The sequence below is a fragment of the Callorhinchus milii genome, unplaced genomic scaffold (genome assembly GCF_018977255.1).
Source record: "Callorhinchus milii isolate IMCB2004 unplaced genomic scaffold, IMCB_Cmil_1.0 Scaffold2, whole genome shotgun sequence".
Classification (NCBI taxonomy): Eukaryota; Metazoa; Chordata; class Chondrichthyes; order Chimaeriformes; family Callorhinchidae; genus Callorhinchus; species Callorhinchus milii.
This window is the reverse complement of record NW_024704743.1, coordinates 73,317,733-73,333,180: the sequence shown is the minus strand read 5'-3', so window position 1 is coordinate 73,333,180 and position 15,448 is coordinate 73,317,733. Positions and strand designations below refer to the sequence as shown.

The following is a 15,448-nucleotide window of genomic DNA, read 5'->3' as shown; positions in this document are numbered from 1 at the left end:
ACAAATGAAAGGTATAAAAGTGAGGTCAAGGATCTTTTCTCTGGGGTTTGGGGAACTAGTGAAGCTGAATAAGGATGGGGATAATAGGCTCACAGAGCCTATTGTGGGAGAGGACATGTTCTGCGGCTTGTGGAGGCAAGAGTTGGGAAGTCCAGCAAGCAGAGCACTGATGCAGTCTAGCCTGGACATGATGAAAACATGGATAGGGGTCTTGGTGACCACAGGGTAGTGGCGGAGGTGGGGTAAAGTTGAATGGATCAGAGACCTGTTGGATGTGGGATTTAAGTACAGTTGAGAGTTGAACAAGGTACCAAGGTTGTGCACTGGCTCCTTGAAGTGGAGTATGCATGCTTGTTGATTGATGCTGTCAGCACCAGGAGCCAATCAGGAGGGCCTCTGCCTTATTGACATTTAACTGGAGAAAGTTAGCTCGTATTACCGTGTTATTATTATTATTATAGCTCATTCTTCTTTCATGAACATTGGAGATCATTCTCTGCACTGCCTCCACGATCTGGACAACCTCCTTATGTCGTGGTGACCAGAACTATATGCAGGACTCCAGGTATGATCTGAACACAGCACTATGCAACTCCCAAATTGTAGCACACCCCCAGCACTGTATTGAACAGTCAGCCAAGATTATGAATTCAAAGACCCGATGTGGGACTTGAACCAACAACCTTCTGATTCAGAAGCAAATGTGTTACGAACCGAGTCAGGCTGGAATACTAATGAATTAGTAATGAATTCGAACACCCTTACAACTCTCTGAATGAAGAAATTCCTTCTAACCTCACCTATGAACTTTGCTTCCAGTCAATTTATTCAGCAGTTGACTTGAGACAGCTACAATAAAGAAAAACTTATTAAACGTACACACACTGAAAACTTCATAATGACGTGCTTAACTATACAAAATCTGACTTAAATTAATCCAGTGGGATCAGATCTGATAAGTAATTTGATGCATTTAAATTAACCAATGTTTATTCATGTTTATTGCCTACTTCAAATATAATCATGTATATTCATGTTTAACTGCATGCTGCACAAAATTAATGATAACTGCTTTCTACATTTTAGTTATTTCAACCATCGCAAGGACAATAATGTAGTTTTATTTATCTAATCAGTTTATCAACTTTCATCATATCAATAGAGGACACATTTTATTGAATCAGTGCCAAAGATCTTTATGATCAGCAGTGGTAAAGTTGCAAATGGGTATTAAGGTACTTCTCATAAACAGAATATTTGTTTTTAGCACAGTATTCTGTTTGCATGACTCATGAGAAAGATCTTCAACACCACTAAGAAAAAAAAATTTGATTTGGTGAGAATACAAAACTTTCCATTTTGGTTTCAACCTATTTTCACTTCATGCTTTTAAGTCTCCCTGACCACTGAGCTAGAAAGAACCACTTGCATTTTTATAGTGTCTTATGTGTCGAAATGTCTCAAATATGAAAGCCAACTTGTGTTTCAAATTGGTAGTATTCCTGTTTCTGGGTGATAAGTCGGTTCAAGCCCCCGAATGGGGAATTTGAGCTTGTACCGATTGTGTTGATACTCCATTACAGTGCTCGAGGTGTGTTGCATTGTTGGAGGTGGGGTCTACTGGTTAAGGTGGACATTAAAGTTCATGTATCACGATTCACAAAGAGATTGGTGTCTCTCCCAATGTTCTGGCCAACAATCCCCAAAATAAAACAAAAACAGAAGTTGCTGGGAACACTCAGCAGGTCAAGCAACATCTATCGAGAAAGGAAAGTGAATCAATGTTTCTTGTCCATGACCCTTTGTCAGAGCGGGCCTGACGTGCTGAGTGTTCCCAGCAACTTTTGTTTTTGTTTCAGATTTCCAGCATCTGCAGTATTTTGCGTTTTATTTATCCCCAAAATAAAATTGGTCACTCACCCTAACAACAACAACAAGATTCCATTTATAGAGCGCCTTTCACGTCGGGAGGACGTCCCAAGGCGCTGGACAGTTGGGTCAGGATCCGGGCAGGGGGGAAATGGTCAGGGTGAGGGGAGGGAAGGGAGGGAGCGAGGAGGGGGTAGAGAGTCGAGAGGGGAGGTGAAGGCATGGTCAAAGAGAAAGATCTTGAGACCGGCCTTGAAGGAGGAAAGGGAGGAGGCGGCGAAGGCACTGGGGGATAGAGTTCCAGAGCCTAGGGGCTGAGAGGCTGAAGGCCCGACCACCGATGGTAGGGCGGTTGGAGCGGGGGATGTGGAGCAGACCGGAGCCAGAGGAACGGAGGGTACGGGCAGGTAGGTAGGGGGATAGTAGGTCGGAGAATGTTTGTTGGACGTTCACCTACAAAACTCAACTTAAATAAACAACTGAATACCGTGATGGGAAGATGGTAGCGTGGATACTATCGAAGGATGAAATCAAATTGGCCGAAGGGCCTTTTTCATCAGAAACAAACTTGTGAAATATTGTGATTCTACCATCTTATTGTCTTGTTTTTCACTTGCATGTGAAGGCAGATGGATATGTATGAAGCAATTATTTCTTACCCTCTTCCTCCCCCGACTCTAATTCCTTTAGCTCTTGCTTGGGTTCATTGAACTTTGTGATATCTTTACAGTGGAGCAAAGATGACAAGGTCAAACTGGAGAGAGATCCTTTGTCAGTGCAAGACCTTTTTCTGTGCTGTAATTTTTTTTTGTGGTTCAATGAGTTTAGGAGAAAGTTTGTAGGAGTAAGCGAGTATTTGCAATACAATACAAATTTGCATTTAGAGAGGAGAGTATGGTCAGAGATACATTTTGAGAGGGGGGAAGGAACAAGTCAGCGGAAATCCAGGATGTAGTTACAGAGGGGGGGGGGGGGAGGCACAATAGCTGAAAGCCCGCCCACCAATGTGGGGCAGGGGGCATGAAGCAGGACTATCTTACTCCAGGGAGAGAGTGTGCAAACATAGGAATTTCCATGAATAAGTGGCATGACCGGACCTCTTAGTTTCTCTGAGTATAAATATTTATAACATGGAGATAAAGAAGATGCTCCGGAAAGGGGGGGGGAAGAGAAGCAGCTGAAGTGGCTCCAAAGTTATATGTTTGGCATTGTAATGTCAGGCAATCTCGGTAATCCAGTTCCTGAGTCAGACGAGTCTGCAGTATTCTAGGGCACTGATTATGGCAACCCAAACATCAGGCTCATCTACTAGATTTGGAAAGGCAAATCAGTCACTTAGGTTAGGGACTATTCCCATTTAGCTACTGTTAACCCAGTAAGCAAAAACCCTAATGGGTAGGGTGGTTCTAACTGGACAAGCTTTCAATGTCAAGTTGTGGTTTTAGTTGGTTAGACTCCAGCAGTACCCAACACATACTCTGGGACCCCCAAGCCTTGGCTCTTGCCAACCTGCACCTAATACTTTTCCGGAATTGGGTAAGCAGGATGCATCTCAAAGAGAGAGTGCGCATTCCATTCCAATAAATATTTTTGGAATTTCCATGTTTAAGTGGGATGCATGGAGCTCTCAATTAGGTTTCCATATTCTTAAGCATGGTGATAGGTTTCCGTATGTGTCAGACACACAGCTGACCAAAAAAAATCTCAATATCACAGTGAAAAGTTTGCAATGTATAATGCTGTAAAGTTATATAATGTCTTAGCTTCTGGAATACCAGAAATGGAAGTAGCTGGATGCCACCAGTGTTGGGTGGTTTTCCGAAGGCTGGTAGATTTACAGACCTTTCCGGAGAACATCTTATTTGGCACTGGTCTGTAAATTTACAGACCTTAAAGGTGTGAGCTTATAATGGGAATTTTTGCGTTATAAACTCAATGGAAAGGTCATAAATGTATGAACCAGTGGAGAATAAGATGTTTTTTCCCGGTAAGGTCTGTAAATTTACCAGCCTTCAGAGAATCACCCCTCCTCTATTCTGTATTCACCCGCTCAGTCCCACATTTCACAATATCTTAGACCTAATAACATACCTTGTTCAATAACACACTGGGGTCTCTGAGAGGTTTTGTTTCTGTAAGTATTTCAATAAAACATCTTGGATTCTACTTTGCTAATGCTGGACTTACTGATAAATCTAAGCTGTTGGGACAGTCAGTGGAAATAAACTGTTTTCTTTTGTTTGTGGAGTCAGCTCTATTATCAGAATAAAACTGAATGTGAAACTTTGAGTATAACAATTTTATAAAACATATGGTTGCAGCACAAAAAAATTAAGTGTCACAGCCCATCCTTATAATAATAATCTTTGCATTTGATGTAGCACTTTTCACGTCTTCTAGACGTCTCAAAGCACTTCACAGAATATACTGTAAAGTGAATTGACTGTATATTTGTGGGTGAAACGCAGCAGCCAATTGCGCACAGCAGTGTCCCACAAACAGTCATGGATTGAAGTGACCAATTTATTATTGTTTTTCTTGAGGGATTGTAATTAGGCGTGTGGAGTAAGGAAATTTGCTCAAGGTTTCACCCGGCTGGGAATCAAACCCAGGTCTCTCACTTGAGATATACCTCCATATATCCATTTCTGTGAATATTCTGACTATTTAGTGAAAATACCAAATGATAGAAATGGCAGACAATGGACTTGAATAAAACTGAGCAAGATGTCTGGATAGATTTAAGAACTGAAAATGCTGAACAGAACTGTATTCTAGTGGCCAGGAAACATTATCAAAAGCTCAAGAGCAGAAATAGTCCATACTTGATAGGTACCTGTGGAAACAAGTAATTCACAGATACCACAATTGTTGAAGGCAGAGGTTTCATACCATTCTTACCTCTTTCTTGGCTTTACAGTTCTGCTTCTTCCCCAGGATATACAAATTGGTGCACTGAGTTTGACAACAGTACTCCTGGAGGTACCTTAATGTGGCATTGTACACAAGTGGTTTCTAACCCTAATGCATCAATTTCACTTAGGGCTGGAATACTGCACAAACTGCAGCCACTATAGTGAAGCAGTTTTCGCATCTCTCCAGAAAATGTTATCCATCACCTTAAAAATCCTGTTTGCTTAGCTGAAATTGGTTGGTAAGGCAGTTCCCACTAAACCATACAGACCAGAAGGTCACACATTCCATCATTTATTCTTTGTTTATTCATGTAATTGTTTGCCTATGAATGCACAGTCACAACGATTGACAGTAATTTCATATGAAGGGTTTTGAGACATTTCAATATTACAGGCATTATATCAAATGCAAGGACTATCATTAAATGCATGGTACATTTGCTCAGTAAAACCATAATGTACATGGTGGAGAAAGATTAGATATCAGTAACAGTTTCCTATGACCCCAGGAGTACAGAAATTGTCCCATGAAATATTTATAAATCAAAGTGTCTTGCACACAACTCTCCAGGTCTTCCAAAGTTATATTCACACACATATTAAGCAAGTATGATTCCAAATGTGTCCTCAACAGTGATCTATGTAAGCTTACAATTACATCCTTTGGTTTATAGATAAATATCATCAAGATACAATCTAGCATTTTATTAGCCTTATTGACAGCATTTTCACATTGACTGGAAGTCTTCGATAATTGATCAGTGACAGTCAAATCCTCTCCCTCCTCCAGCTCCACTAATGAACAACTTTTCATTCTCTGCACATGATTTGAACTAAAGTGCCATTGTGCCATATAACATGACCTGCAGAGTAATGCTGGGTTTTATTTCATTGCCTGTGACAGGGGAATGGTATAAGCTGCACATATTGTAACATTTTCCTCCCTCCAATACATTTTCTGCTTTGGGACGTTGATCAGAGATCTGATAGATTAACTGCACTAAAAGGATAACATTATTCTGTATTGAACACTCTTGCGAAATATGTGAAAACTATTTTCTGCTACAAATAATAAACTGTCCCAAATGCAACTTTAAAGTTATTCAATATGCAATAATTCTACAAAAAGTACCAAGTGAATGTGATATTTCTATTATCCGTAGATTATTCTTGGCAGCCAGGTATAAGCTTCTCTTTGAGTTAAAAGGCTACTTGTAGTTTATCAATTGTAAGTAAACACTTCTGTCAGCAGGATGAAGCACTGGAAAGTATCTGCACTTTTATAGCACTTTATCCTACTGAAATATCTCAAAATGCTTTAAAGTAATTACTCTCAAGTAAATACATCAGTTATTTTGCATGCATCAAGGTCCCCCAACAGCCATGAGGCGAATGACTAATTTATTTGGAGAACTGTTGGCCAGGACACTTCCTTTCTTTTCATTTACCTACAGCTACTTCAACAACCTGTATTTATATAGCATCCTTCATGCAGGATAGTGTCTCACAGTGGTAGGATTGGACATTAAACTACACAGTCATTCCACTTTACAGAATATTCTATGAAACATTTTGAGATGTTCAGCTGCCGTAAAAGGTGCTACATCAAATGCAAGGATTATTTATTATTATTATTTTGAGAATGCTATGTAGCCATGTTATAATGCGTTATAATGTGCTTCATTGTAGTGCTAGATTGTTTACAGTGAAAATTGGGTGTGGACTCCATCCACTGCGCATGCAAGTAACTGGCTGGCTAGTTTACTGTACCTTAATATATTAATAATAATCATCCTTGCATTTGGTGTAGCTAAAGTCTGCATCCTCAGCACTGGTACCATTGTTTCTATTTCCTTGGTCAAGGATCTAAATATTTGAGCTGCATGTTCAGCCCAGTGTTGGGTCCCATTGTCAGGATAACCACAAATTAAATAGAATAGTTTAGTTGAAGCCTCAAGCTGAGATGGAGTGAATAGCACATCAGTTAGTAGTAGTTGAGCTGGGGTATTGGAGGGTGGTCATAATTTAAGGACCACTTGCTCTTCAACCAAAAACTAGATTCAGTCATTGATTCTGTACCATACATTAAAGCTTCTTTAATCCCGCGTCATCACCATTGTTTCCACCACTTACAAAAAAAAACTAAAATCTGCACAACTAACCTGAACACAGCACTTTGTTTCTTTTTCTGTTCCTGTCTCTTTCAAACTCTCTGGAAAGTTGTTTCAAACTTCCCAGTCCATAACTGAAATGACTTTAACATCAGCTTTCAGTTTCTTCTACCAAACAGACATCCTCGTCTGAAACCAAAACTCCAATGCTCTTCCCTTCATTGTTCCCTTCTCTACCCATTTAGTTCTACTCCCTTATCCCTTATCCAAACCTTTTTACATTTTTCTTTTACAAAAAATTGTTTTACGTTTATTTGAAAATAAAATGTGGCTTTCTGAAATTTGGATTCAATATGAGGTAAAACAGTAGTTGTAAGATATGAACTTAAGCTATTCAGTATAGCCTTACTACACGAGAGGCAAAATGCGTTTTGGAATTATAGCCTCTCCGGTCTGGGCGGAAAACCATCTGCTTCCAAGTTGCTCTAGAAACAGGTGCATCTCCTTTTGGTGATGGAAGGAGCAGCAATTGTTGGCACTTGTGCATTCTGTGAACCACTCAAATACCCTTCTAGCTGTGTGAAGTTACAGAGGAGTAACGATTGTAAATGAGAAGGGAGGAATAAAAATTGACATTAATAAAATAAACACACTTACACAAAAATAGTTGACAGGGTAAGTTGTAGAAATCAAAGCGCAGACACATATGTCAAAATGAAAGTAGGCTTTCTGCGGCAGAATGTCACTGCAGAATGAAATGGGCAGATTGTCAAATGTTTGGTGATGTAGGTTCAGTTTTGTGTTGCATTGATACTTTACACTAGTGGACATACAGTAGAACATCAGTTATCTTCAAGCCAATTATCCATTTCGGGCTTTGATGCAAAGTGGGTGTGAGGCTGTGAAAAATGGCCAAATAATTCCGTTTCTGATTTCTGGTACACTACTAACCCAGTAACTACATGGAGAAATGGTGTTTATACTTTTGTACAGTGTAGGGTTAGTGTCAGGAATAGACAGAAAGAGATAGAAAGTTGGAGAAATTCAGAGAGAAAGAGAGGTTTAGCCTAGAAAGAGTTAATGAAAGGCAGTGTGAGAGAGAAAGAAATAACAGTCATAGAAAGAGGGGGAGGCAGAAATGTTTTGAAAGAGAGTGACCATTTTTCAGAAAGAGAGTGAAGGGTTGGCCTGGAGTGCTAAATGGTGACAAAACCTGTTGGAATGGGGCAGTCAGTTTGTATTTAATGTGTTGTCCAATTATCTACAATATTAACTAATCCAATTAGTTCTGGTCATGCTTTTTTTATATAAATCTGGCATCCAATGAGAGAAAACTACTTGGAATGATGCTCAAAAACTGATAAAGACTTTAACTTGGGTTTTCTATTCTAAAGAAATATTATATATTCCAGCGCCTTTGGACATCCTCCCGACATGAAAAGTGCTATAAAAGCGTAATTTTGTATTCTTGTATTGTATACACCCCATGGGTAATTAATCCTAACCTTAATGCGAGTAGTAATGTTGATAACAAATGGAATTCTCCCTACCTCAAATCAGTCTCAACCTCAGCATGCTTACACTTTGCCTGTGGAGAGGAGTTGAACATCAGCCATTAGTTTATTTACCTCAATCCTTTGGTTTTAATTGTGTGTTTGTTCCCACTGGGGAAAATGGCAGTGCAAATGGCATCTTGCACTAGAAAAACCTCTTTGAGACATAAAGTGCATCCACTCTCCAAGAAACTCCAAGTACGTTACACCAACCTGCAAGATGTTGTTTCTGATGGAAGATCATTGCACAATGAGGTCTCATGAATTGACGTGACATAGATAAGTATCCCGAGAGATGCATTTTAGGCCTCAAGGCGCATTTTCAAAGCAGTATACATGTAAAGCAGCATGCCGACTATAGGAAGTGTATCAACTTATGATTAATGGCCCGAAAAAATACTGAGTTCAATAAAAAAGCAAGCTGCACTACTGTGCATGACCCAGATGTGCCAAAGAAAATTTTAACTTACTTGGACAGATCTGAAAGTGGCCCAAACTTTCCTTCTTGAGGAATAACAACTTGGCCCATCATCTAGAAGTTCTGGTAAGCATACATTCAATTCCAAATACTTCATCCTGGACTTTCATATCTTACAACAACAACAAATTACACTTGCATAGCACCTTTCACGTCAGGAGGACGTCCCAAGGCGCTGGACTTTCAGAGATCCGCACCCGAGTTGGAGGGACTGTGGGATGGAGTTGGCTGAAGGCCCGCCCACCAATGATGGGATGTGAAGGCCAGCTTCATGTGCCGGTATCTGTTGTTACCTTTACATGTATTTTTTTAATGCACAGAGAGGTTAGGATACGCAATGCCCTGTTGGGAGTGGTGATTGAGACAAAACCCATATTAGCTTTCAAAAGGGAACTAGATAATTCCTAAAATGGAGTAACCTACATGGGTATGGGACTAAAAGGGTTGATGTTAAAAAGGCCAGCACAGACACCAATGGGCCAAATGGCCTTCTTCTGTGGCTTCTAATGGTTCTATGATACTATGTTGAAAAATGTGCATTTCAAATGGACACAATACAATGAAAGTATGGATAAATGCTCTTGAGCCATGTTCAAGCTACTGTTTCATAAGTTTATAACAGTCTTTCATTTTAATTTAGCAAAATGTTATTGTCACGTTCAGTTTATCTGTTGTCAAACACAAACTAAGAGAAATCTTTTCCTTTTTAACAATTTTATCAGATGAGAATGCTGCTGTGTATAAATTGGCTGCTGGATTCCCCCACAAAAGACAGTCCCTCCACTATGCGTCCTGTAGCTCAGTGGTTAGAGCACTCGCCTTGCAAGCGAGAGACCTGGGTTCGATTCCCAGCAGGGCGAAACCTTGGGCAAGTTTCCTTACTCCGCACGCCTAATAATAGTTCCTCAAGAAAAAAACAACAATAATAAACATTGGTCACTTCAATCCACGACTGTTTGTGGGACACTGCTGTGCGCAATTGGCTGCCACGTTTTGCCCACAAATTTGCAGTCAATTCACTTTACAGTATATTCTGCGAGACAACAACAACAACAACAAGATTCCATTTATAGAGCGCCTTTCACGTCGGGAGGACGTCCCAAGGCACTGTACAGTTGGGTCAGGACCCGAGCAGGGGGGAAATGGTCAGGGTGAGGGGAGGGAAAGGAGGGAGCGAGGAGGGGGTAGAGAGTCGAGAGGGGAGCTGAAGACCTGGGTTCAATTCCCGGCAGGGCGAAACCTTGGGCAAGTTTCCTTACTCCAGAAGTCTGATAATAATCACTCAAGAAAAGAAAACAATAAAATAATAATTTGGTCACGCAATCCCCGACTGTTTGTGGGACACTGCTGTGTGACATTGGCTGCTGAGTTTCACCTTCAACTTTACAGTATATTCTGTGATGCGCTTTAAGGTGTCTAGAAGACGTGAAAAGCGCTATATCAAATACAAGGATTATTATTATTATCCTGTGAAGCACTTTGAAATGTCCTTCTGACAGGAAAGGTACTATTACCAATTACAAATAAAAAATATTATAACAGTGATGCAATATTATTATTTATTATTGTCTTTCTGGCCCCAAATGGCAAAACTCATATATCTTATGCAATACGGTCAATCTCAGAGAATGAATATAGTTTAGATTTACTGACTTTATGCTGAGGGTGATTGCCACGTAGTAACAGTCTGTCCACAGAAGCAGATGGTTTAAAAGGGAAGTGGGTAATTTTTTTGAAGGTAAAGGAAATTGGGGATATATAGGATAAGGAATGTTAGTATTTGAAATTGGGACTGGTCATATGGCCAGTTGTGGTCATTTTGGTCCTGCACATTTCAATTGAATGTAGCCGCCTCCACAAGGTTTGCATAAGTAACATAGACAAATCCACTACAGTCCTTCATCTGCTTCATCTCAATACCAAATAATGTAGGAGAGTTAGAGGCTAGATATACTGTTCGATACAACACAATATAAATGCCATCCCTGCAGATAAACTACATTGAAAAATATTTTCAAATATTCCAGAGCCCATTTTTTTTGCTGATTGACAATTCTATTGGTTGCCCACAAAAATAATAATAATAATAATCCTTGCATTTGATATAGCGCTTTTCACGTCTTCTAGACGTCTCAAAGTGTTTCACAGAATATACTGTAAAGTGAATTGACTGTATATTTGTGGGCGAACGCGGCAGCCAATTGTGCGCAGCAATGTCCCACAAACAGTCGTAGATTGAAAATGACCAATTTTATTATTGTTTTTTGTTTTGGAGGGATTATTATTAGGCGTGTGGAGTAAGGAAACTTGCCCAAGGTTTCGCTCTGCCTGGAATTGAACTCAGGTCTCTCGCTTGCAAAGCGAGTGCTCTAACCACTGAGCTAGAGGACAACCAATTCCCCATAACAGCCGTTAAGTGAATGACCAATTTTATTGTATAACGTTGTACGCTTCATCCTGAGCTTGTGGCGTGCACCTTCACTGAGAATTTCTCACAAAGTTCCTCAGATACTGAGGTATTATCTGTAATGGACAATTTGAACATGTGAAAATCAAGCCAAACCCAGACTTAAGAAATAATCCATGCAATTGCAATTAGGCTTTATTACAACAACAACAACAACAAAATTACATTTATAGAGCGCCTTTCACATCAAGAGGACATCCCAAGGCGCCAAGACATTAATGCATCTCAAAGCAATTCACAATCATTTTAATAATAAATCCTGCATTAATCTTTTCTAAAGCACCTTATGTTGCTAAAACGTCTCAGAGGATTTTATTAAGTACAGTGACTGGGGTGGGGGGGAGGGAGGGGGAACATGGGAAAAGATGACTGAAAGGACGGCATAGAGGTGGCCTAGAACTATTTCATTTTAATTTAAAAATGTAAAACTGAATAGAGTAAGTGTGGATGAATCTGAAATCTGAAACCTGGTGTAAATGGGCTCACTTCCAGCTGGAGGAACAGGGATATAAATCATGTCCCTTCCCTCCTTAAAGGAGTCCCTAAAAGGTATCGTCAAATTGACAAGTTGCAAAGGCAGAATTTCCCCTCAATCAAAGTAATCAAAGTGATCAGTGGGGCAAATTTCAATTTGGTATCTTTACTAACCTCTGTGTTTCTTATCTACATAGTATTTTGCAATTATTACCATAGTGCAATGGCAGCATTATAGTTGTTTACTCGGATCAAAAGATAATAATAATAATAATAATCCTTGCATTTGATATAGCGCTTTTCACGCCGGGAGAACGTCCCAAAGCGCTTCACAGAACACAGTGTAAAGTGAATTGACTATATATTTGTGGGAAAACGCGGCAGCCAATTGGGCACAGCAATGTCCCACAAACAGTCGTAGATTGAAAATGACCAATTTATTATGGTTTTGTTTTGGAGGGATTATTATTAGGTGTGTGGAGTAAGGAAACTTGCCCAAGGTTTCGCACTGCCTGGAATTGAACTCAGGTCTCTCGCTTGCAAAGCGAGTGCTCTAACCACTGAGCTACAGGACTCCATAAGATATGCTTATGAACAGTCAATTATTGAAGTTTGGACAAATTATTTTTGAATAATCATTTCATTCAAGTGCTAGTCCTCACTCCCTCCCTCCACTGGTACTATTAGTCTCTTTGTACTTTACAAATTTTTAGTTCCAGTCATTAACAGCAATTACTCTGACAGTAAGAGGTCAGGCTGAGCTACCCATTTACAATTGAGCCTCATATCACAAAGTAACATTGCGGTTATAACAAAAACAATAGAGTTATATTTTCAACTGCCATCATTGAACATTCAATGTACAAGTGAAAAAATCTCCAAATGGGTGTCCCATTCAAATTATTAACACCAGGCAAAACACCAGGAGAAAAATGGGCATCTGAAATTGAGGACTATGTCATTGCTCTTATCTCTTACCTATTTCTCCTTTGCTATAATAGATTTACATAGACTGGTCAGCACAGACTTTTGACCCCACAAATCTTTGGACAGGGAATGACAGTGACAACACATTAAAACTATGTTTATCCCATTATAACATAGTGCTTAGGGTTTTTAACCTCAGATCTTGTATCATAATGGGATGCTCTCTGAGATGCCACCTCACGTGAAGGGAGCTTTATAAGTGCGAGTTGTTGTTGTGCGTTGTAAAAATGGTCAGTGCATCCTGGTCATCGGGTGACCACTGAGTGGTCCTGTGTGCATGCAGTGTACAGGAAGCCAGAAACCGCTCTTGTGTTCATATTCAGTGGTTGCTGGGAAATTGCTAGATGGAGACCTTCTATGCAGCATGAACAGGAAACTGCCAGCCAGCACCAGAAGCTGTACTACATTGACGGTGTGAACTCACTAGATTTCGCTAGCTAATTGGCAAAAGAACCAGAGAGGAGATGAGGAGAAATATTTTTACCCAGAGAGTTGTTACGATCTGGAATGCACAGCCTGAAAGGGTGATGGAAGCAGATTCAATAATAGCTTTCAAAAGGGAATTGGACAAGTACTTGAAAAGGAAAACAATTGCAAGGCTATGGGCTAAGAATGGGACTCGTTGGGTAGCTCTTTTCAAAGATCCAGCACAGGCACGAAGGGCCGAATGGCCTCCTTCCGTGCTGTAAGGTTCCATGAATCTATGATTCTATAAGTGAATCCGCACTATGCTTTTACCTTGGGACCAGCCTGCATAAGCCATTGAAAGTGATGGAACAATCTTACAAGTGAATTGTTTATGTAGTTTGATCCTTATTCTCAATAATCTGTATACACAAGCTATTTGTTACCTACCGTAAGGGATAGATTTTGCAAGTCACAATAAAAAGCCATGTGAATATACAGCAAACTTACTGTTTTAGACATTGGAAATTAAATTAAATTTACAAGAAACAATTGCAATTTATATTTACTCACTTATTTACCTCATGATAAGTTCTATTTATTTAAAACGAACATTTCTCATATAGACTACACAAATTACTGTAGCTGCATAAATCTATTCTTTCACACAGCTTCAGTCAATAGTTCACTCTGGTTAGCTCACAGAAACCAGATACAGACTATTACAAACATGTAAGCTTACAATATTCAACACTGAATCAATAACAAAAATTAATTCAGACTGTGTGAAATTTACAAGGAACAATTGCAATTTATATTTATTCACTTATTTACCTCATGAGTGGGTGTCACGCTCAAGCTCATCCCATCAGAATCTAATCCATGTTCATGACTTTGAGTCCATGAGTCCATAGAATCCCAACCATTGCACAGCATGCAGGAATGATGTCAGCACAATAACTGTGTGCAAATTGCAAATTAGCTGCTGAGTTCATCTGCAAAAAACAGTCACTACATTTTACAGTAAATCATTTTGATATGTCCTGTAGCATAGTAGTTAGAGGGCTCGCCTGGCAAACAAAAGGACCTGGGTTAGTTTCCTTACTCCACACGCCGCTGTTTATCTTGCAGTAAGTAGGAACCTGGTTGTTAGTCAATTGGTAGATCGCTTGCTGAGGGTAAAAATCCCTCCCCCAAAAAAATTATTAGTCACTCAATCCACGTCTGTTTGTGGGACACTGCTGCATGCAATTGTCTGCCACATTTCGCCCACAAAATATACAGGTAATTCACTTTCCAATATAGTCTGTAAAGCACTTTGAGATGTCTATATGGCTATGTCAAATGCAATGATTATTATTATTGTTATTATGTTTCAATGACATGATAAGGCACTATATCAAATACAAGGATTATTATTATGTTTGTTAGCAATCGCAGAGCAGGATGCTTTTGTTGCTGACTGCAGAGAGTAGTGTTTCAATGCTGTATTACGTGTTACCACCTTAAATTTAATCTAGATGTCTCTCTAAACTTTGTACTTCTATAGTAATATAAATAATGTAAGCCTCTCACATAGAGTTTACACAATACTCTTTGTTACCAAGATTAACTCCACCTCTACTTAACTTTTCCTTGTTCAAGAACACAGATCACAACGAAAGAGCTTTTGAAATACAGTGAAAACGGTATACTTCTCTTCACTACCCCATTGTTTGCTCTGCTGGGCACCCTGTAAATCTTGCTTTCTCATTCAAACTGCCATTGAGTACTTGATAACTGATAGGAATTCTGCATTTGATCCAAGTCATAAAGGTTTAATTGTAGAACATTATAACCAGCGGACCACAGAATAGAACACCTCCCAGATAATTAACATAGTGCTTTTGTGCTTACATGGTTTTAACTGTAAACTGATCAAACATAATAGTGCCAAAAATATACTTTGTGGAAATTAAATGTGTTTTCAATAGATATCGACACTCTCAGACCTCTCTCAGATTCGGGTGATGGATGCGGGGTGTGGGGGAGAATGAGGGTTCCTCTCTTCTATAATGAGGAGTTAGGGAATAACTCCAGTGAGGACAGAACAAATTCCAAATTTACAAACCTACATTAGTTGGGGCTCAATTTTTCTTTTTAATGTGCAATTGTCTGGTTGCCTCACAAAATCTGGAGATGCTGCTTCT

General features: G+C 39.5%; 1 protein-coding gene and 1 non-coding gene across 2 annotated transcripts in view; one reads left to right on the top strand and one right to left on the bottom strand.

Annotated features, from left to right (window-relative positions):
• Positions 1 to 15,448, bottom strand: part of LOC103187069 (G patch domain-containing protein 8) — a 410,351-nt gene that overhangs the window by 173,929 nt on the left and 220,974 nt on the right. The window lies entirely within an intron of this gene.
• Positions 9,715 to 9,786, top strand: trnaa-ugc. The gene has a single exon. It is a non-coding gene; the product is annotated as a tRNA-Ala (tRNA).